A 22348-nucleotide genomic window follows, 5' to 3' on the forward strand; every position below is an offset into this window, starting at 1 on the left:
GTCAAAAGAATCGACTCTAGGAACACAATGGATGTCCTATCCACGACCTGGCACCGAATGTTTTTAAACATTTAGGACTCCATTACGTTGTCACAAAAAATTGTCCTGCGAGATATCGTTATAATCTCGCATCTGTGATCGATCAGTCAACCGTTTGACTTATGGCTAGTTGAACCCACCATCAATCGACTGCACAATATAATAGCCAGAGTTATCACCTCATTAAGGCGATTACGGACCAAAATAAATATAATGTAATTCAGTTCACTTTGTGGCGTTCAATGTTGTCGGTACAATCCACATGAAAAACAAAATATTATAATAAAACGATGAAGTTATAAATAGTATATGAAAAAGATAATGTATCAAATCCATAATCAACTACTACAACTCAGGAACACGTTTAATTCCCCTGGAAATAACGTGCCCTTCATGCTTATCATAGTTCAGTAGTAGAATCTTCTACAACATCCTGTTTGGAACTCTTCCAGCTGACCGCAGCACCATTAAGAGTAAAGACGAATCCAGACTGAGATTTCGATTCATCTCGTTCTGTTTGGAAGCTAGCATTTGCGTAACCGATTGTGCATAGCTTAGTATCTCCTCCATAAGTCAATACCCAATCCTTAGTCCTCCGTAGGTACTTAAGGATATTTTTAACAACTGTCTAGTGTGTTTCACCTGGATTCTTTTGGTACCGACTCGTCATACTCAATGTATATGCCACGTCTGGACGTGTGCATATCATGGCATACATGATTGATCCTATTGCAGATGCATAAGGAACACGACTCATGCGCTCAATCCCTTCAGGCGTCGTGGGTGACTCAGACTTGCTCAACTGCATCCCAGACGTCATTGGAAGGTTCCCCTTCTTGGAGTTGGTCATGCTGAATCTCTCAAGAATCTTATCCAAATAAGACTCCTGACTAAGTGATAACGTCCATCGTGATCTATCTCGGTAGATACGGATTCCCAATATGCGTTGTGCCTCACCCAGATCTTTCATCTGGAAATGGTTCTTCAACCATCCTTTAACCGAAGATAAGAGAGGAATGTCTTTCCCAATCAATAGTATGTCATCGACATACAATATCAAGAATACAATCTTGCTCCCACTCGACTTGATATATAAGCATGGTTCCTCGACAGATCGAGTGAAGCCATACTCTTTTATCACCTGGTCGAAACGATGATTCCAACTCCGAGAAGCTTGCTTAAGTCCATAAATGGAACGCTTAAGCTTGCATACTTTCTTAGGATGTTCAGGATCTATGAAACCTTCGGGTTGCACCATGTACAACTCTTCCTCCAAATAACCGTTTAAGAAGGCGGTTTTCACATCCATTTGCCAAATTTCATAGTCATGAAAAGCGGCAATCGCTAAGATTATCCGAATGGAACGTAGCATGACTACAGGTGCAAAAATTTCATCATAATGCAATCCGTGCCCTTGAGTGAAACCTTTTGCCACTAGTCGTGCCTTATAGGTATCTGGTTGCACGTCTACAATATGCTTTATCTTGTAAAGCCATTTGCACTGTAGAGGTTTTACCTTATTAGGTAAATCAACTAGATCCCATACGTTATTCTCATACATGGACTCCATCTCGGATTGCATGGCTTCGAGCCATAGCTTTGAGTCGGAACAGGCCATAGCACCTTTATAGGTAGCGGGTTCATTACTCTCTAGGAGTAAAACGTCATTCTCCTCGACCATACCGGTGTATCATGCGGAGGATTAGAGACTCTACCCGACCTCCTAGGTTCCTCAGGAATATTAACCGTATCATCAGTTGGAGGAACAACTTCCTCCATCTGTTCCTCGGTTGTTGGTTCTGGAATCTCCGACAGCTCGAAGGTTCTATTACTTGTCTTGTTCTCGAGAAATTCTTTCTCTAAGAACGTCGCACTAGCCGCCACAAAAACTCGATGTTCGGTAGGCGAATAGAAGTACTGACCAAACGTTCCTTTTGGATAACCAATAAAGTATGTCTTGACCGATCGCGGGCCGAGCTTATCCTCGTGTCTCCACTTGACATAAGCCTCGCAGCCCCAAACCCGAATAAAGGACAAGTTGGGGACCGTTCCTTTCCACATTTCATATGGAGTCTTGTCGTGACTTTAGTCGGACTTCGGTTAAGTATAAGAGCGGTGACAAAAAGAGCAAAACCCCATAATGAATCAGGTACTACCGTGTGACTCATCATGGATCGAACCATATCAAGTAAGGTTCGATTTCTCCGTTCGGACACACCATTCAATTGAGGTGTTCAAGGTGGAGTTAACTGCAAAACGATTCCACAGTCTTTAAGGTGTTGATCAAACTCATTTGAAAGATATTCGCCACCCCGATCTGAACGGAGTGCTTTAACCTTTCTACCCAGTTGGTTCTCAACCTTATTCTGGTATTCCTTGAATTTCTCAATGGACTCACTTTTATGCTTCATTAAGTAGACATATCCGTATCTACTCAAATCGTCCGTGAAAGTGATAAAATATCTATAGCCATCTCTAGCTGTAATTGACATAGGTCCACATACGTCAGTATGTATGAGTCCTAATAGGTCACTAGCGCGCATTCCAACACCTTTGAAGGAAATTCGAGTCATTTTTCCAATGAGACATGATTCACACGTGCCATATGTAGAAAAATCGAATGCGGGAATAGTCTCATTATCGACGAGTTTCTTTACACGTTTCTCATTTATGTGTCCCATTCGACAATGCCATAGATAGGTTTGATCTTTGTCACCAACCTTTAATTTCTTATTATTCACGTGTAATACTTCCGTGGTTTGATCTAAGATGTAAATTCCATTCATGGAAATTGCTTTGCCATAAACCATTTTATTAAAAGAGAAAATACAGCTATTATCCTTTATTGAAAATGCAAAACCGTCTTTAGCAAGTATGGAAACAAAAATAATGTTTTTAGACAAACTGGGTACATAGTAACAGTTATATAAAAATAACTCAAAACCACTAGGGAGTTGGATTACGTATGTTCCCTTCGAGACTGCAGCAACTCGTGCTCCATTCCCGACTCGCAGGTCCACATCACCTTTTTCGAGAGGTATGATGTTCTTTAGGCCCTGCAAATGATTACACAGATGAGAACCACAACCAGTATCAAGTACCCAAGTTCCGAAACTTGCATGGTTAATCTCAATCATATGAATATAAGATGACATACCAACAGGAACGACGCGGCCTGCTTTTATGTCTTCACGGTACACGGGACAGTTCCTCCTCCAATGTCCAGTCTTGTGACAATGGTGGCACTCAATGTCACCGCCCTTGCTCTTTGCCTTGCCCTGTGAGCCACTAGTCTCACCAGGCCCACTCTTACCGTTTCCTGGCTTCTTAAACTTTGGCTTACCTACAGTTAGGTCGCCTGGAGCCTTGCCCTTACCTTTCTTGTTGGAAATCAGGAGAACATCTTGCTTCATGCTCCCACTCAACTTCATATCCTTCTCGGTCTGTACGAGAAGTGAGTGTAGCTCATGAGGACTTTTCTTCATGTCATTCATATAGTAATTTGCCCTAAAGAGGGCAAAGCCATCATGAAGTGAATGAAGCATACGGTCAATGACTATGTTCTCACTGATTTTGCAATCAAGTGCCTCCAGCTTCTCGACATTCTCAATCATGTGAAGAATGTGTGGGCTAACCGGTTGGCCCTTCTGGAGTTTCGCATCAAAGAAGCGATAGGTATGCTCATAAGTAACGATTCTCGGTGCTTTTGAGAACTCGTTAGTGAGCGTGGTGAAAATCTTGTTTGCACCTTGGGCTATGAAGCGTCTCTGCAAATTGGTTTCCATTGCAAAGATGAGTACGTTCTTTATCGCACCCGCTTCCATGACGAAGTCACTATAAGCAAGTGACTCGTTAACTCCTGCATTGGGGCCTGGGTTTACCGGTATTGGCTCAGTTAAGTACCTGAGCTTACCGTCAGCAATGGCAGCATTCCGTAGTGCTGCCTCCCAGTCCGCAAAGTTGGACCCGTCGTTTTTCAGACGTGTGAACTGATTCATTTGGTCCATGAAAATTTTCAGCCAGGACTCGCGTCCAAGTGTGGCACTAGGCATTTGGATTGCGTTATTTCCAGCCATTTGTTGTAACAGTTTTATCAAAATAAACGTGTTCTACACTGCGAAAAGAAGAATAAAAATAATAAGCATGTGCATCGTTATGAGTTTTATGTCTAATGAACTAATGTCATAACGCGAAGACTCAAGCATTTATACAATTGACCTCCCTCAAGAATTATATAAATGATCCCAAGACTCAATCATCTGTAAATTGATAAGCCAACCTTTTGGCTAATTCTACTGTTAGAATTCTTGGTCGATAAATTTCTGTAAATTCTATCTTTAGTCCATCATAATCACGAGAAACTCTTCGGACTATAATGTTGAGATAAACTAAGTCAACACAAACTACTTACCCAACGTAGAAGGGGTCATATTATGCCTACCGACGAAGAAGGGATTCATAGTTGTTTGCCCTTATAAAGACTAGTCTCAATTTCCGTTTTAGAGGAAGATGCCATCAACTTTATTTTAATTCATTTTAAGTGAACTAATATCTAGCATGCGTGAATGAATAAACTAAGGTGATGGCTTAAACTGAGTGACATCTGTATGTCTATGAAAACTAACATACAATCTATATGAGTCAATTTTCATGCATTTTAGTAGTAGGTGGTTTGGTTTAGGCGGAAAATGATGCATAAACTATCATGTGAATGAAAAGCAATAGGAATGAAAACGCAAAAACAACAATAAAGTCCTAGTGTGGCCTATCTACCAAAATGAACATTAAATACAAATTTGGAATCCATCCTTGGACCCGAGAAGCTTGTCTTGATGTTCCATCTTGGTCCATGTAGCGGGAGTGAGCTCCAATCTCCATCTTTTAGTCTTCTTTAAAATTACAATTTAAATTACATAATAAACCTATTTACATTCTAATTTCAAAACCATAATACTTAAAGAAAATAAAAGGAGATTCGAGATCTCATAATTACATAAAAATTATGTTTCCTTCATTACGAAAACATAATTAACTAAGGCCACACTAGGTATTACAAATTACAACCGATTGCAAAAATACGTAAATAAATTCATTCAACGATTCATTCAACAAAAGAAAAGCATCAACTAAAAAAAAAAAAAAAACATGCAAGACATAATTCTTTAATTATGTAGATTAATTTTATCCAAACCACATATTTAAATGATCAAATTAAGTGACAATTCCTCAATTACTCACATTAATTTCAATCTTAATTCATATTAAACTTGTAATATGAATTTAATCCATCAATATTTTAAACTTCTTTAAAATACTTAGGTATCTAAATTGTGAACTTCTTCACAACAATCAATCATACATTATAAATTTCAATGTATAATTAATTTAGGCCAAAACAAACCAAACAAAAAAACGAAAACAAACCTTTTTTTTTATGTTTGGGTCTCGGCAAAAAACAGGAAAAACAAAACAGAGTTTTTTTTTCTCTTTTGCTCTCGGCTGGAATAAAAAAAAACAAAACAACCATTTTTTTTTTATTTCGGCAATTAAGCAAAAACAAGGAAAAAAATTTCTTTCCCCTTTTTTTTCGGCAATTCAGCATAACAAAAAAAACCAGAAACTTTTTTTTCTCATTATGCCATCGGCAAAACCCTGAAAACAGCCCCCTTTTTTTTTCTTTTGCGGCAAAAATGCCCTAAACCAAAAAAAAGTACTCGGCAAAAACAGGAAAAACAAAACAGCCCCAAAAAAAATTTAAAGATGAACAAAATCGTTTATAGTTGCTATTAGAACAAGATTAGCATATTAATTAATGAAACATGATTAACCGTATATGCCAAAAACTATATAGCAAAAACAATTTTTATATCATCAACATGACGATTCCATTTACATTTTAACTTAATCTTCATTAAATCAAACATCTACAAATTCTTCATATAATTATTTTAACTGATTAAAACAACAATATGAAAAATAAAAATGGAAATATAGCATCAAAACAAGAACAAAACCGGCTGAAAAAAAAAATTCAATTCGGCATAAAAAAATTTCCAGCCGTGTTGGTTTTTTTTTCCGATTCAACAATGTTTTGTTTAAATTCATTTTATGAAAATCATCAAAAATAAAATTCGTGGCCTCGGCTCTGATACCACTTATGGGAATTATCTGTATGCTTCCCATTAATTATAAGGATTATAACGATTTATAATGATGAATACGAGTCATAAAGTGAATTACATAAACAAAATAGTAGATGAATAAGAAATAACCTTCGGTCCTAGCTAATATGGCCTATGAACAATATCGCAATGATATTCTCCTATCAGTTGCACCCAAGATGATATGAGATATGCCTTTGTTCTTTTGCTAGAATCGATCCCCAATTTTCTGTAAATTATTTAGGGTTTTTCGTTTCTGTTTTGATGAGAGGCCAGAATTAGGTTAGAAATTCGAGTAGAGAAAAATGATCTCCCTTCTCTTCTTATTGAAACCGAAAAAGAGAAGTCCAAGGGGAGATTTTTTATCTCCTAATTTCGGCCCATTTATCCGAAAATAAGAGAAAGTATTTTCTCTTTATTTCGGTTTTCTCTACCTACCAAAATTAAGGAGATTAAATCTTCTTATTTTGGTAGTATACAAAACGTATAAAATGTATTATATATAAATTGTCATTTATTTAATTCCGTATTAATAAGTCTACGCACAACAGCTTGCAGTCGATTTATTAATGCTGGTCTGTGACAATATTGTATAATATATACTTTAACTATAAATATTGCATATTTATAATTTGCTAATTAAATATAACTGGTTACATTTAATTACAAATTAACATCTTAATTCGTTCAAGCTAACATTATATACATTAATTAAATATAACTTATTATATTCAATTTACGAATTGACAGTTAATTCGTCTCAGCTAATATTATTTAATCGGCATTAAATAATCGTCTCATCAACACATTGACTAACTGTTTAGTCATATAAGGCATCAATGTGATTACATTTCCATAACCACATCTCTCAAACACATCCTTTAGGTGTGACCTTTAGGGACCAGTTGATCACCGCCATCAGTATGATAATAACGTCAAACTTTCTAGCAAGCCAACCGTTATTAGGTAATCGTTAATCAACTGATAAAATACGAAGTATACCCTTGTGAACCTATAAGAGATTTATAAATGTTATCACACTAATTTGTGGAGGACACAAGCTCCAACAACCTAAAACTATACCAGCCTTTCTTATAGTATTGAACTATAGGCCGAGTCACATTCTTCTAAATTTTCATGACAAATTCATCAAGGGGTGGAAGCTTTGGTTTAGAGCCTAAAAAATTTCCCATAAGAGTGTTGTTCCAAAACCTAATTTCCTCAGAGACATCATCCTCTAACACCTCAACAACTCTAGTATCAGCACTTTGAGTACAATAATGAAGGCGTAATCCAGGAGAGGGTTTAGCAACATAACTCCATGTTTTCGCCATTCCTATTCCTAAGTCAGTAGCAGGATTTATGGTGGTTTCCCCAACTACAGGAGTTGTAGTCGAAACCGGTTTCTCCAATTGCCCAGTAAGATCCAGTAATTGACCAATAGTAACAGATGGAATTGTACCTGAAGGTTCATCAGAAACATAGCCCTCCTGATCATCCAATTCCGCTTCCTCCACCGTTATATCCTCAACGATCACATTATCACAGCTCTCCATGTGAACTTCCCCAGAAACCCTAATAGTAGACGTTGAACTTTCCACAGTATCATTAGTAACAGATTGTTTATTACGAGCTCGCGTTTTAGCCATGGTCAAGATGAAAAAAAGGGAAAAAAAATCAACGTGTTTTTGGATTTTTTCAGAGTTTTCTTGGAGAAGAAGGATTCTCTCTTTCCATGTCAAAAACGTTTTTTTTAGTTCCCTTTACTCTGAAAAGAAGGATACTCTTGTGACTCACACCTTCTTTATACTAAAGCGCATAGAATAATTTAGAAAGCATTACCATCACCATATTACACCACACTGTCACGTACTATTGCCATTCCACCACTTTCGCCACTTTCATTCACATTTCCACTCAACCATACACGCACACAGTTCCTCATCACATTTACACATACTAGCATCCAAAAAGACTCCATCACAAACATCTCTCACATAACCATTTTACACACTAGGCACATAATTCCCGACTCGATATCCCCATAACCGGTGACTGGCTTAACCATAATGGGGCCGTGATTTTGAAATGATGGCGCCTACTCACCCAAAATCTAGCATCCGTTGGGGCTCCCAATACACATACACCAGGTTCATTTTATTAGACTCACTACGTTCATTACGCTCATTTGTTACAAATTCCAAAATCGTCGCTCTGATACCATTTTGTGACACCCCCATATACCAAGGAGCCTTACCAAGACCTTCCCTAGCATAAAAGGGCATCGCCATCTCGGTTGCCCGAGGACAGCAATAATCAAATGTCGATAAAAGAACAATTAAGTTACATTACAGTGATTAACAAACTAAGATATACAAAAGGTATAACTCATACTACTATTAGCTAAGCGAACTATACTTCTGTCATGACTCGTGAAGACTCATCCCGCTAAGCATCCAGCTATCATCCAAGACATCACCTGCTAAGACTGACTGCTCACCATAAGGGATCACGGCAGACACAACAGAAGTAAACAAGAAGGCAAAACCGCGCAAGGTCAGTAACTGAAGAAACAGATCATCCACTACCAACACAATATAAATACAATAAGACACACATAAGCCACATCTCCTCCAATCAATTATCGTCACCGACTGTCCACTGGACCAGCCCTGCCAGTGGGGGACCGCAGCCGTACCCACCAAATCCCCGCTCATCATACCGAGCGATAACCCTGTCCCATTAATGTGCACATCCCCTCCCCTGGCGGGTTCCACGGAGGGCGAAACTAGGGCGTGAAGCCACTCCCGCAATTGACTTCACTCAGCCGAGGACGCACCTCGAGAACCAGATACAACAACGACAACCAGCTGTATCACAACAATGATAATTAAAACAACATAACACTAAACAATTACCATAACCAGTCAACCATACCGACACTACATCAATCAAACCACATCACGGACACTGTAGACAACCAATAGTACAGAGTAGGCGAACCTACCTTTAGCGCACCGCAACGATACCGCGTCCGACCACACGATACCAATCAACCAGGCAATACACCTATACAAACAATACAATCACCTATCACTATTAGCACAACCCTAACTGAAACAATAAACAACAATGATGATGACGGTGACATACCTACGCATAGCAAACCTGCGTCAAGACCGCTACCCGACTCAAGCAACCCATCCCCATGGCACAAGCATCCTCAAGGACTCCAAAGGGAGGAACTATGGTGAATGGAAGGAGAAGAGACGACATTTAGGTTTAGGGAAGAGAGGCGAAAATGATTTGCGGTTTCCCAAAACACGACTTATAAATCCTCGCTGCAAACACGCTACTCGATCGAGTAACTAACTTACTCGATCGAGTGACCCCTACTCGATTGAGCCTCCAAGCTACTCGATCGAGTAGCCTCGGCTAGATCGAGTACCCCACACCCAAAGCTTACCACGCCATAAGTCATAGCTCGTAAGGTTTCCAAAGATCAAGGCATGTCACTAAGGTCGGTCATCGTCGGTCAACGGGTCCCTAAAAGGACGGGTATTACAATCATGGCCAATGAGGCCTTCTTCATTACTTGTCATGATGGGTAAGCTATTCAAGCTCTCATTGTTGTTGAAAATTCCATTCTCTCCGAATAGAGCTACTTGAATGTTATCTACTTTCTTCTTCCATATGGGTGATGTTTCGTTACTCATGGCTTGATCTTTGCATAGAGATTTTAAATTCTTCCTATCACTTTCTCGGCTATTGTGATCGACCATGAAGCATGGCTCATGTAATCGGGGAGCTCTCATGGTTTTGTCAAGATTGAAAGTAATTGTCTCATCCCCTACTTCAAGTGTGAGCTCTCCATGTTTCACATCGATTACCGCTCCGGCGGTATGCAAGAAAGGTCTTCCTAAGATGATAGGAATGTTAGAGTCCTCCTCCATGTCTACAATGACAAAGTCTACCGGGATGAAGAATTTGCCAATTCTCATGGGCACATCCTCCCATACCCCTAGAGGTATCTTCTTCGATCGATCCGCCATTTGAATAGTAATGTTGGTGCATTTGGGCTCTCCCATTCCAAGCCTCTTACATACCGAGTATGGCATGACACTTACACTTGCTCCAAGATCACACAACGCCTTGTTGATTATAGTGTCGCCAATGGTACATGGGATAGAAAAACTTCCCGAATCTTTGAGCTTTGGAGGGGAACTCCCTTGAAGAATAGCACTACTCACTTTGGTAAAGGCAATAGTCTCCAACTTTCGGATGGATTTCTTCTTGGTAAGAATATCCTTCTTGTACTTTGCATAAGCCGGAACATGATTGATCAATTCCATGAATGGGATCGAGACTTCTAAGTTCTTCACAATTTCCATGAACTTTCCAAGTTGCTCATCAAGCTTAGGCTTAGCTTGGCGACTTGGGAATGGAAGTCTAATCACAATAGGCTCCTTATCGACATTCTTAGCCTTTTCTTCATTTCTCTTCTTTGAAAGTTCTTTGGTAGAAGGCTCTACTTCCTTAGAGTTCTCCACAACTCTTTGCTTGCTACTATCATCCACAATATCTTCATCAATTGGCCTCTTCGGCCCCTCATATCTTGTACCACTCCTCAAATGGATGGCACTAACCTTTTCATGTCTTTGGGAGCTAGAAGATGCTAGTTGAGTCATTTGAGTCTCTAACATTTTGGTGTGGGCAAGTATGTTGTTGATGGTGGTTTCTTTAGCTTGACTATCTTTTTACATTTGGGTGAAGAATTATTGTTGGTTCTTTTGCATTTGGAGGACCGCTTTTTGAAAACCAAAGCTTTGGTCATTGGATTGGTTGTAGGAAGGTTGATTTTGATATCATTGGCTTTGGTTGAAAAAGTGTCTTTGAGTTTGATTTCTCATTGGAGGTGGGGTGTATGTTGGTTAAGGATTTTGAACATTTTGCCTCTTGTATGAGAGATTTGGATGGAATTTGGTATTCTCATTATAGTAGTTGGAATAAGGGATGCCATTCATGTATGGTTGGAAAGCATTCACTTGTTCATTTGTTCCCCTACATTCGTTTTGATCATGTCCCAAGGTTCCACAACTTTCACATACTCCATTTGGGATTGAGGATGATGCCATCATAGCATTGACATGTTGTTTGGGTGATTTAGAAGCTTCATCAACCTTAGCCATAGCCTTCTCAAACTTCAAGTTGATGGTATCGATATGAGCACTTAGTTGAGCACCCAATTGTGTGATGGAATCTACCTCATGCTTTCCTCCTCTAGTGGCCTTTCGAGGCCTACTATATTGGGAATTATGAACCGCCATCTCTTCGATTTTGGCCCATGTTTGGTTGTCATCAACTTCGGTGAACATCCCATTGCGTGAGTCTTCATATATGCCGTTCCAAAACTGTTGAACAAGGAACCACTTACTAATTCCATGGTGTGGACAAGAACGACAAGTGTCCTTAAATCTCTCCCATGCTTCATATAATGATTCCTCATCCCTTTGCTTGAACCCGGTGATTTGGGCTCTCAACATGTTAGTCTTCTCCGGAGGATATAATTTCTTGTAGAAGGCAAGTGCTAAGTACTTCCATTAATCAATACCAAGGGTAGCCTTGTCTAGGCTCTTTAACCATTGCTTTGCGGTTCAGATCAAGGAAAAAGGAAATAATACCCACCGAATTTGATCTTGAGTAACTCCGGTTTGAGAAATTGCATCACAATAGTCACAAAAAGTCTCCATATGTAAATGAGGATCTTCACTAGGCATCCCTCCAAATTGACTTCTCTCAACTAATTATATGAATGCAGATTTGGCAATGAAATTACCGGTTAAATGTGGTGGCGTAGGAGTACCGTTTGGTAGGTTCTCCTCGGTTGGTACGGAATGAGATGAAAATTTAGGCATTATTGGTTGATTCTGTGGTTGGTTTGGAATTGGGTTATCCTCTCCTTCTCTTGAAAAAGGGTTGACAAACTCAATGTTTGTTGGTTGAATGCCACAATCTCTCCAATACGCAAAACTCTTGAAGTACCCCTAGCAACTCTTATATTGTTGGTTAATGTCCTTTCAATCTCGAGATCAATTGGTAATGGATTACCTTGTGATCTCCTAGTCATGAAAAATATGAAACAACTAGAAAATAATTAGAACAACCTTGAGGAGATTGACTTCCCCAAGGCAAAGAAAGACAAACTAAAAACAATAAACAAAAATCAAATCAATTGAACACCGTCCCCGACAACGGCGCCATTTTTTGTCGGTGTAGTCGTTATTTAACCAAAACAATATTTATATCTTTACAAACTACTCTTAGTAGAGTGATAAGCAAAGGTAGAATCCCAAGGGATGGGTATCGATTTAAGATTTCAATTGCAAGTAGTTATGTCTTAGGGTGTCATAATTTTGGGTTGAGATGAGATGTAATCTAAACTAACCAACAAGATGAATGAAAACAAAGTAAAGCAATAAAAGGGGTTTTTAAACAATTGATTAAGGGCACTAGGGTGTCATGGGTTCATAAGGAAATCATGGAAATAGATCATACAAACATGTTCTCAAATAGATGCAAGCAACTTATTGTTGTGATGGAATCGAGTTAGTGTATATCTTACAATTCCTAGGAAGATTTAGGTCCCGGAGCCGACTCGGTCAAGACTTTACAACACCTACAAGTCGACTTAGTCTCTTTCTATTTAACTCTATGCATGGTCTAACAAGGCTTGAGTTGACTTATATCTTACAAGCGTCATTGAAAAGATAAGAGTTGGGTAAAAAAATGCAAGGTTTCATAATCTAGCATTTCATCAAACATAACATGTGCATAGGTTGAAATCACAACAAGTAAGCAACTAATTATGGAAGCATATTAAATTAAGTATATATCTAACCCCATAATTGATTCCCCTAATTCCCCATTAACCCTAGCTAAGAGACTACTCATTCATGATCAAGTTTAACATGCTAATAAGGATGTCAATCATATAAACAAAGCAAAACATGATGAATAAGTAATGTAAATAACAATAATTAAGCAAAGGTAAAAGGGATTATACCAACTTGTGATGATCCAAATATAAAGCAAAGAATAATACAAGGAAACTTGATGATTGATGGAGAGTTGTCAATCCTCCAATAAACCCCAAATAATCTTCTAATTACCCAACTAAAACTAAGAACAATTAAGAGATTAAGGAAAGATTAAGATGTGATTAATATTGAAATGTGTATTACAACTTGGATTAAGACTAAATTAAGAGATTAGGACTTGATTCTAAGATTCATGCTAATCTAGGTAGTACAATAGGGTATTTATACTAAAATTAAGTACAAGGATTAGGGTTACTAATGGCTTAAATGGCGATTAAGACCCTAAGAGAAGCTTGATAATTTGTAAATCCCGAGGGACATGCGCGGCCTGAGTAGCACTCCCCAGGGACACGCACATCCTGGCTTGAAGTATGCTCGGGTCTGTAAGGGGATCCGCTCGAGCTGGGCCTTGGGATGCCCGGATCCTGGGTCTGAGACGCTCGTCCTGAGCTCGGGACGCCCGGATCCTAGGACAGGGTTCTTCTCTTATTCTTGGCTACCTAACAATCCGTGGGGACTGTCTTAGGGACGCGCGGATCTTTCATCATTGCCCATTTCACTTGATTTATTTGCGTAGGCCTTTAGTGTTGGTCTCCTCTTCGATGCTTGGTCATTAGATGCGATCCATTTAGCTCCATTTTGCTCCATAAATGCAAGGCTAGCAATCCTCTCCTACCAAGGACACCAAACCTCAAAGAATATGCAAAATAGGGAACTAAAGATAAAAAATGACCCTAATAGTTGCTAGAATGCATGGGAACGAGGTTAATTCGGGGACTAAATGTGCTCAAATATGAGTCACATCAATCTTGCCTGGAGTTTTCTCGCTTGACGAAAAGATTCCAGCTTCTTCCTAAAACCTTCAAACTCGATCATTGCGTAACCAAGAAAACCATGAACTTTAGTCCAAGCTGGGTGGACCTTTTTAACGTTCGTATAACCACCTTGACGAAGCATATCTCTCATCCAAGTAAAACTTTTCGAAAAAAGCCTTACCATTGTCATCTTATTTGATTGGAAGGTTGTGTATAATATAGGTAATAGGATGGACATAGCGGATATTTGATTGTGATTCTGCGGGTGTAGAAGACGACGACGACATGGTGATCGAAGTGTAATATTTTTAATTAAATTATAGGCTATGATTAATTGAACTTTGAATTGGTGAATATGGTTAATTGATCACATTATAAGTGATATTTATAGGAAAATATGTATGCATGTGTGAATATAATAATGGACGGATAGTAATAATGGTCAAACAAAACAATGCATGCAACGGTTCATTATTTATCATACATGCATCGGTTGAATATTAAACATTGAAAAAAGTATATAACTGTTATTTTTAACCCGTAAATGATAAATAACAACGGGTACAGAGGAACCGTTCTTTCATAATAGAAAATGATAATGGTTACAAGAAACCCGTAGTTATAACATAACAACGGGTACCAAAAACCGTTGCTGGTGTTAATTTAGTAACAATTTTCGAAATGCCGTTTTCTTAAACTGGTAACGGTTGTCTAACAACCGTTGGTAAGAGTGATTCTATAACGAGTTTTTGGAAAACCGTTAAACGTTTTTGATAACGGTTTGTTAAACATTAGTTGTCACATTATAATATGAAAGGTTTTCGACGGAAACCATTATTCTTATTAGCGCGGTCTAGGTTTCCGCCAATATTTTGAAAACGGTAATCTAAGTGTCGTTATTAAATTCATTAAACCATTGTGATACGCTCCTTTATTGATGGTTAGATTTGGCGTAGTGATGATATGTATACAACAATGAACATTTAATTAGAGTTAGATTGGGTTGTGTCAATTCTTGTTACGACTCTAACTCGGGACCAAGTGCGGGTGTCGAATTAGGTTGTGTAGAAGCGAGGCAGGTCTAGTCTTGATCTTATCAATATTGTCAAACCTGTTCTTTTTGGCTATGCAGTTACCAGTTTCAGAGGTACAAATTGCGATGATTCAGTCCCATAGTTGTTTTGGCCATGACTTTTTTCTCAAAAACTTAAATCCTTTGGTGGCATTTTGGAGTGCGGTCATCATCCGGTAACTAAATTTATACCAAACATTGTTTAATTAAATGAGTGAAAATAAGCAAAAGTCAGCATTGACTAATGTCATTGTGACCAATGAAACAATAAGGATGAATTGATTTTTCAAGCTACAACAATGTTTAATCTGACTCATCATAACACCAAATCCAATTTAACATGTTTAAGATTGCAAGAAAGTTAATAAACAACAATGCAAGGATTTGAGCATAATAGTCATCTCAGAAGCCAGATACACTTTATTACAAATACAGATACACATATTATTAGCTTATATACACAAATTGATTTGTGTATATCCTGGGATATTAATTGATGTATCTATGATAATTATTTATGTATCCACACCCAATAATGACATATTCACCTAAAAGACGAATATTCAAGTGTTCATTATTCCAGTGTTACAGCCGCAGCTGTTAAATTAACCCATTTAACCTCCGTGTTGATTATTCCAGTGTTACAGCCGAGACATGCAGTCCGTACAGAATCAGTAATGTACTTATCGCATGGCTGCGGAGAGGACTGGCCGCTACTCCTATAGATTTTACTGGTACTAGTACTAGTACTGGTACTAGGACTCTCATTCAGTGACAACAACGGAACATTGATTGCAGTTTTCGGCTGTAAAACCGCGTCTTTGGCGAAATTAGGTTGAAAGTAGTCTAAGCTGAGAGACTCAATGCTTTTGTAGAGAGATCCCAATGAACCAACCATGTTGTTGGAATTGAGAAGCTTGACTACAGTACCTACTGGTAGTGACTTTATGTGGAACAAGAAATCGACGAAATCTGTGCCTGCCTCCGACTTCTACGATGACGAAGTCAAGGTTCAACACCATTGTCGTATGCGGCTAATCAGACCCACACGGCCAACTTCTCCGACGACGAAGATGAAGCCTGTCTCCAACCCGACCTGTCGAATCCCCGCCATTCACGCCTTTCTCTCTGCAAACGCAGCCAGATTAGCCCACCTGAAACCCGACCCATACCCACCCCATACATATCAGTAATGACATCGCCAAAAACTATAGAAATCTCATCATTGCTTCTCTTTCGGTCACCAGTAGTCCCCGCCTTACCGTCACCGGCGACTTATTCTAGACTCATAATATACATTTTCGACTCAGAGAATTCCTCACTAGCACAAAATACTCTTAATTTTTTGAAATTTTGCTTACAAATTGGTGGATTTGGCACTTCAAATCATTTTTGTCATAAATTTAGCAAAAGAAAACCAAAATGGAGAAGGGCATGCCTTAACTAGGGGTTACAGATGAATGGGTATCGTCGAATGTCCCCGGCATTGTAAGGGTGGTCGACGTGTTGGTAGACGGCGGCTGCGACGGGATGAGAGTGGCAGATAGATACGGAATACAAGGAGGTCGGGAGTGGAGTTGGGGTACGGGGTGAGAGAAGGCAAAGGAGGAATTTGAGATTTAATGTCAACCACTCATATATATATATATATATATATATATATATATATATATATATATATATATATATATATATAGAGAGAGAGAGAGAGAGAGAGAGAGAGAGAGAGAGAGAGAGAGAGAGAGAGAGAGAGCGAGAAAGAGAAGAGATCAAGTGAGTCCATCTATATATACTAAGTCTATAAGTCCTATTATGAGCCATTGGATGGAGGGAGATTGAGGGATGAGATGAACCCACCAAAGTTGATTAAAAGGCTAAATAACACACCTTACTAATCCACTCTAATTAATCAATAATTTACTGTATATGTGTTTTCCACTCACCCATTTCTCTCTCATCTCACGCATTTCACTCCTCTCCTCTCTCAAACCCTCAATAAATAAAAAACTCAAAAACTCCAAATAAAGCAAAAACTCAAAAAATCCAAATAAGTAAAAAAATCAAAGAAAATAAAAAATTGAAATAAATTAAAAATCTCTCTTCCTCATACACCACTACCTCACCCGACACCACCCACCCACCGCCCCACCGCCCACCGTCTCACCCCACGATCTCGTTTCACTCTAAGTTAACTTTGTTGTTCCTTTTTTTTTCCCTTATTGTGCGTCTCTTTTTTATCGTCTTTTTTTTTCTTTCTTTTTTTTTTTTTTTTTTTTTTCAGATTTTGTGTTAAATTTGTTGTTTGGAGTTGTTTTATTTCTATTTTTTTATTATTAATCTTAGATATATTAAAGTTATTATAATTCATATTTTGACATTTCAAATATCGTCTTTTTTTTATTTTTTCAAATCTCGTCTCGTTATAATTCGTTTTGTTATATAAATTTTTCAGTTTTAATATTTAAATTTCAATGTGTATTTATTTATTTTCTCAAATTTCAATGTGTCTAACTTCAACCCCTTGTTTTATAAATTATTTAAAATTTCGTCTTGTTATATAAAATTTTCAGATTTACTATTTAAACTTCAATGTGTATAACTTCACTGACATTATGTATAACTTCAAACCACATTATGTATAACTTCAATTACATTATGTGCAACTTCAATGCACATTATGCGCAACTTCAATGACATTATGTACAACTTCACTGACATTATGTGTAACTTCAATCCACATTATGTATAACTTCAATGACATTATGTGCAACTTTACTGCACATTATGTGCAACTATTATGGACTAAAGTTATACAAAAAAGGACTAAAGTTACATTATTAGTGAATTAAAGTTACATTCAGAATAAACCAGAGTTACCTAAACTCAAAATAATTTATAAAATGGACTATACGACTGAAGTTATAGTTTTAAGGATTAAAGTTACACCCCTGAAGCATTAGAGTTACATGATTTTGAATATATAAATTGAATTTATATAATTTTAAGTTAATATTGTATAACTTTAGTCCAAAATTATGTAACTTTAGTCCATATTTGTGCAATTTTAGTCTAAAATTAATTACAATTTATTAATTTTAAGACAAGTTTTTAGAATTTGTCCTACTGTAACTTTATTTTTTGTATAACTTTAAGACAAAATTATAGAACTTTAGTCCAAAAAAAAGAAAAATGAGAAGAATAAGAGATTTAATATTTTAAGGGTATAACTTTAATCCGTAATGATATAACTTTTGTCCTAAATAGTGTAACTTTAATTTTAAAGGTTATACCTTTAGTCGTTAATAGTGCAACTTTAGTCGTAAATTGTGCAACTTTAGTCGTATAGTCCAAATTTATGTAACTTTTATATTTGAAGGGTGAAACTTTAGTCATAAATAGTGTAACTTTAGTCCAAATTTGTATAACTTTTGTATTTCATAGGTGAAATTTAATTTCTTGAGAGTTAATTTTAAACCTCTATGTTTTATATAAATTCAAAATTATGTATAAAATAGATTATAAGACTAAAGTTATAGTGCAACTTTAATATTTAAAGGGTATAACTTTACTCAAAAATAAAATAGATCTGAAAATTGAAAAAGATGTAATTTGTTAAGAAAAATTTACTATTAGATCTAAAAAATAAAAAAATATAAATAATAATAAGACGAGATTTGAAATACGAAATCTGAAGTTACACATAATGGGCGTTAAAGTTGCACATAGTGACCATTGAAGTTATACATAAAATCATTGCAGTTATACACTTTAAAGGTACACATTTAAATCTGAAAAATTTATATATCGTGTGTATAACTTTAATGCAGGCGGTGGGTAACTTTAATAGATAATATGTGTAACTTTTGTCCCAACCAAGATCTAAATTTTTTTTAAAAAAAAACAAGATCTAATTTTTATTTTTATAAAGATAACCCAGATTTGAAAGTCATTGAAGTTATACACATTAAAGTTGCACATTTAAATTTGAAAAATTTATATATCGTGTGTATAACTTTAATGCAGGTGGTGTGTAACTTTAATAGATAATATGTGTATCTTTTGTCCCAACCAAGATCTAAATTTTTTTTTTTTTAAAAAAAAACAATATCTAATTTTTATTTTTATAAAAAAATCCAGATTTGAATACAAATTCTGAAAAAACAAAATACATAAAAAGACGGTTTTTTACAAGACGAGTAACTTTAATAAAAACAAGATCAAAAAAGAAAAATAAAAATTGAGAAAAAACAAGCACAACAAAAACAACACAAACAAAAACACTAAAAAAAAGAAAATAAAGAAAATATAAAAAAAAAAATAAACAAACAAAAAACAAGAACCGAAATTGAAACCAGCTAACAACAAAACAAACCCAAATCGAAATCATCTAAAAACAAAAGAAACAAAAAAAAAAACAAAAAACAAATCGAAAACCAGCAAAAACAAAATCGAAATCGAAATCGGAATCGTAACAACAACAAGCACCACTTTAATTTTTCAGATCTGAAACATATAAAGAGAAAGGGGAAGGGTGGAGAAGGGTGGACGCGCGCGGCAGCAGGAGGAAGAGGAGACATGTCGGGTTGTGGTTGTGGTGTCGGCGCGCGGCAACAGAAGAAAGGTGGAGAAGGAGGCTGACTGTCTTGGTGGTGGGGATTTCGTGTGGTGGTGGGGATTTTGTGTGTTGGATCTTGAGTGGGCTAGGCAGGGGAGGGAGGGAGGTCGTGGTGGATCTGGTACGGTGTTGCAGAGGTGCCGGCGGCAGTAGTGAGTGTAGTGGCGTGGTTCTGACAGAGTGTGAGTGGTTGTGTTGTTGGGTAAGGTTGCCGGGGAATGTGAGGGGCGATGCGAAAGGGAAAAGGAGGTGGTGGGGTAGTAGCGGTTGTATGTGCTTGTTTTCGTCGTGGTGGGAGTGTCGAGGTGGTCGGGGGCGGCAGGTAGCTTGTCGGGGTGAGTGTAGAAGAGGTTTTTTTTGTTTGGTTTTTGGGTTTTTTTTTTAAGATTTTTGTTTGGTTTTATTTGATGAGAGAAAAATGAGAGAATGTGAGATATATAGAGAAAGAGAAAAGGAGTGTGATAATGAGGAAATGAGTAGGGATATTAGAATGAGGAAGAAGTTATGGAGGGTTAGGAAGAAGTTATGGAGGATAAGGGAGGGAGTTTAGGAAGATGAATTTGTGGTCCTTCAATGAGATGTAATCTCATCTCTCTATTCCCTTCATCCAATGACCCTTAGAAGGACTTATGAACTTTTAAGAGATGAGGGACTCACTGGTGCCCCTATATATATATATATATATATATATATATATATATATATATATATATATATATATATATATATATATATATATATATATATATATATAGAGAGAGAGAGAGAGAGAGAGAGAGAGAGAGAGATAAGGCATCATGTAAATCCACCCTTTTAGGTTGAGTCCCTAAATCTCAATCTAAGCCATTAGATCAAGAGAATAAAGGGCTAAGATTAAAAGAAAAAAAAACTGCATAGAAAACCACCCAAACCCTAATCACCCTCACATACCCTACCCCTTCTCTCTCTCTCTCTCTCTTCATTCTCTTCCATTTTCTCTTTAAACCTCCACCGCCGCCGGCCACCACCTGCTCCGCGCACCATTCCCATACCACGCCACACCACGCCGACGCCACCAGCAAGCAAACACCGCTGCCACCCCCAACCTAACCTCGCAGCCGCCAGACCCCGACCAACGACTGCCGCCTCCTCCTTTCCCCCCCTCTCATTCTGCACCACCACCATCGCTCCTTCTTCTCCTCACCACGCACCACCACCGCGCTGCCGCCTCCCTCCCCCTCTCCCTCTTCTCCCGCCTACTCCGTCCTTCCCCCTCTCCCTCTTCTCCCGACGGCCTGCTTCCTCCCTCCCCTTTCCTTTATCGTTTTTTTTTTCAGATCTGAACTTTAAGTGGTGGCGGTTGGTTCTTGATGTTGCCTTTTTTTTTCAGATCTGAACTGTGAGTGGTGGTGGTGGGTTGTTCATGTCGCGGGTCAGTGATGATGTTTTGGTAACGTTGGTGGTTTTGGGGTGAGATGTGCGTTGTGGTTATTGGTTGTGGTGCGGAAATGAGACTGATGGTGGTGGTTTTGTCGGTGGTTTAAAGTGGTCGGACAAAAGTTACACTCTCGAAGAATAAAAGTTACACTTGAAAGGACTAAAGTTATAGTTAAAATTATATTAATTTAAATTTTTACATATAAACCACCATACGACTAAAGTTATGATTCTAACGACTAAAATTACGACTCCAACAACTAGAGTTACACTTAAAAAGGAGGTAAAGTTACACCCATAAAAATTATAAATTTAAAGTTTTACTTAAGAAACATCATAGAACTAAAGTTACACCTTCAACGACTAAAGTTACACTTAAAAGGGGTAAAGTTACACTCATAAAAATTATAAATTCAAATTTTTTCTTAGAAACATTATACAACTAAAGTTACACCTTCAACGGTTAAAGTTACACTTTAAAGGGGTAAAGTTACCCTCATAAAAGTATATAAATTCAAATTTATACATAAAACCACCCTACAACTAAAGTTACAACTTAAACGACTAACATTACACTCGTAAAACAATAAAATTACATATTCTTTTGTTAAAATTACATAAATCAAAATTCTAAATTCAAAATTTTATATACACAATGACTTTAAAATGTAAAAAATACCCTCATAAAGTAATAAATGACTAAAGTTACACTTATCAAGTAGTAAAGTTACAGTCAGAAAATGATTGGCTAAGAATAGGACTTATGGACTCAACCAAATTTGTGGAGTCATCTGAACCTGACTATATATATATAAGGTTTGATTTTGCATAATGTCCTTTCATTTATTCACCGAATCTCTAACACACTAACATGACTTTGATCTAACTATATCCCCACATAAGGGAGATAATGATCCCCCTCTCACTGTGTTTATGGTGTCCCATTTAGAATGTCTTTTTGAATATGGTAATCACCTTAAGGACAACTTTAGTGCATGGGCGTCACCCCCTTGGTGTCCCCTACTTAATGGAAAGATTTTAAGAGCCATTATGTTACAAAAATAAATCAAATCTATATCACCCTTAACTTGAAAGAAGTTCCATTGTCACAGAAAAAAGTGTATAAGCAAAAC

The 22348-nt window shown here is 37.4% G+C and overlaps 1 non-coding gene across 1 annotated transcript; it reads left to right on the forward strand.

Moving 5' to 3' along the window:
• Window positions 1-11636: 11636 nt before the first annotated feature.
• Window positions 11637-11743, forward strand: LOC141650140 (small nucleolar RNA R71). Its single transcript, XR_012546196.1, has one exon. It is a non-coding gene; the product is annotated as a small nucleolar RNA R71 (small nucleolar RNA).
• The last annotated feature ends 10605 nt before the right edge of the window (window positions 11744-22348 follow it).

The sequence above is a fragment of the Silene latifolia genome, chromosome 3, assembly GCF_048544455.1.
Source record: "Silene latifolia isolate original U9 population chromosome 3, ASM4854445v1, whole genome shotgun sequence".
In the NCBI taxonomy this organism is placed as follows: domain Eukaryota; kingdom Viridiplantae; phylum Streptophyta; class Magnoliopsida; order Caryophyllales; family Caryophyllaceae; genus Silene; species Silene latifolia.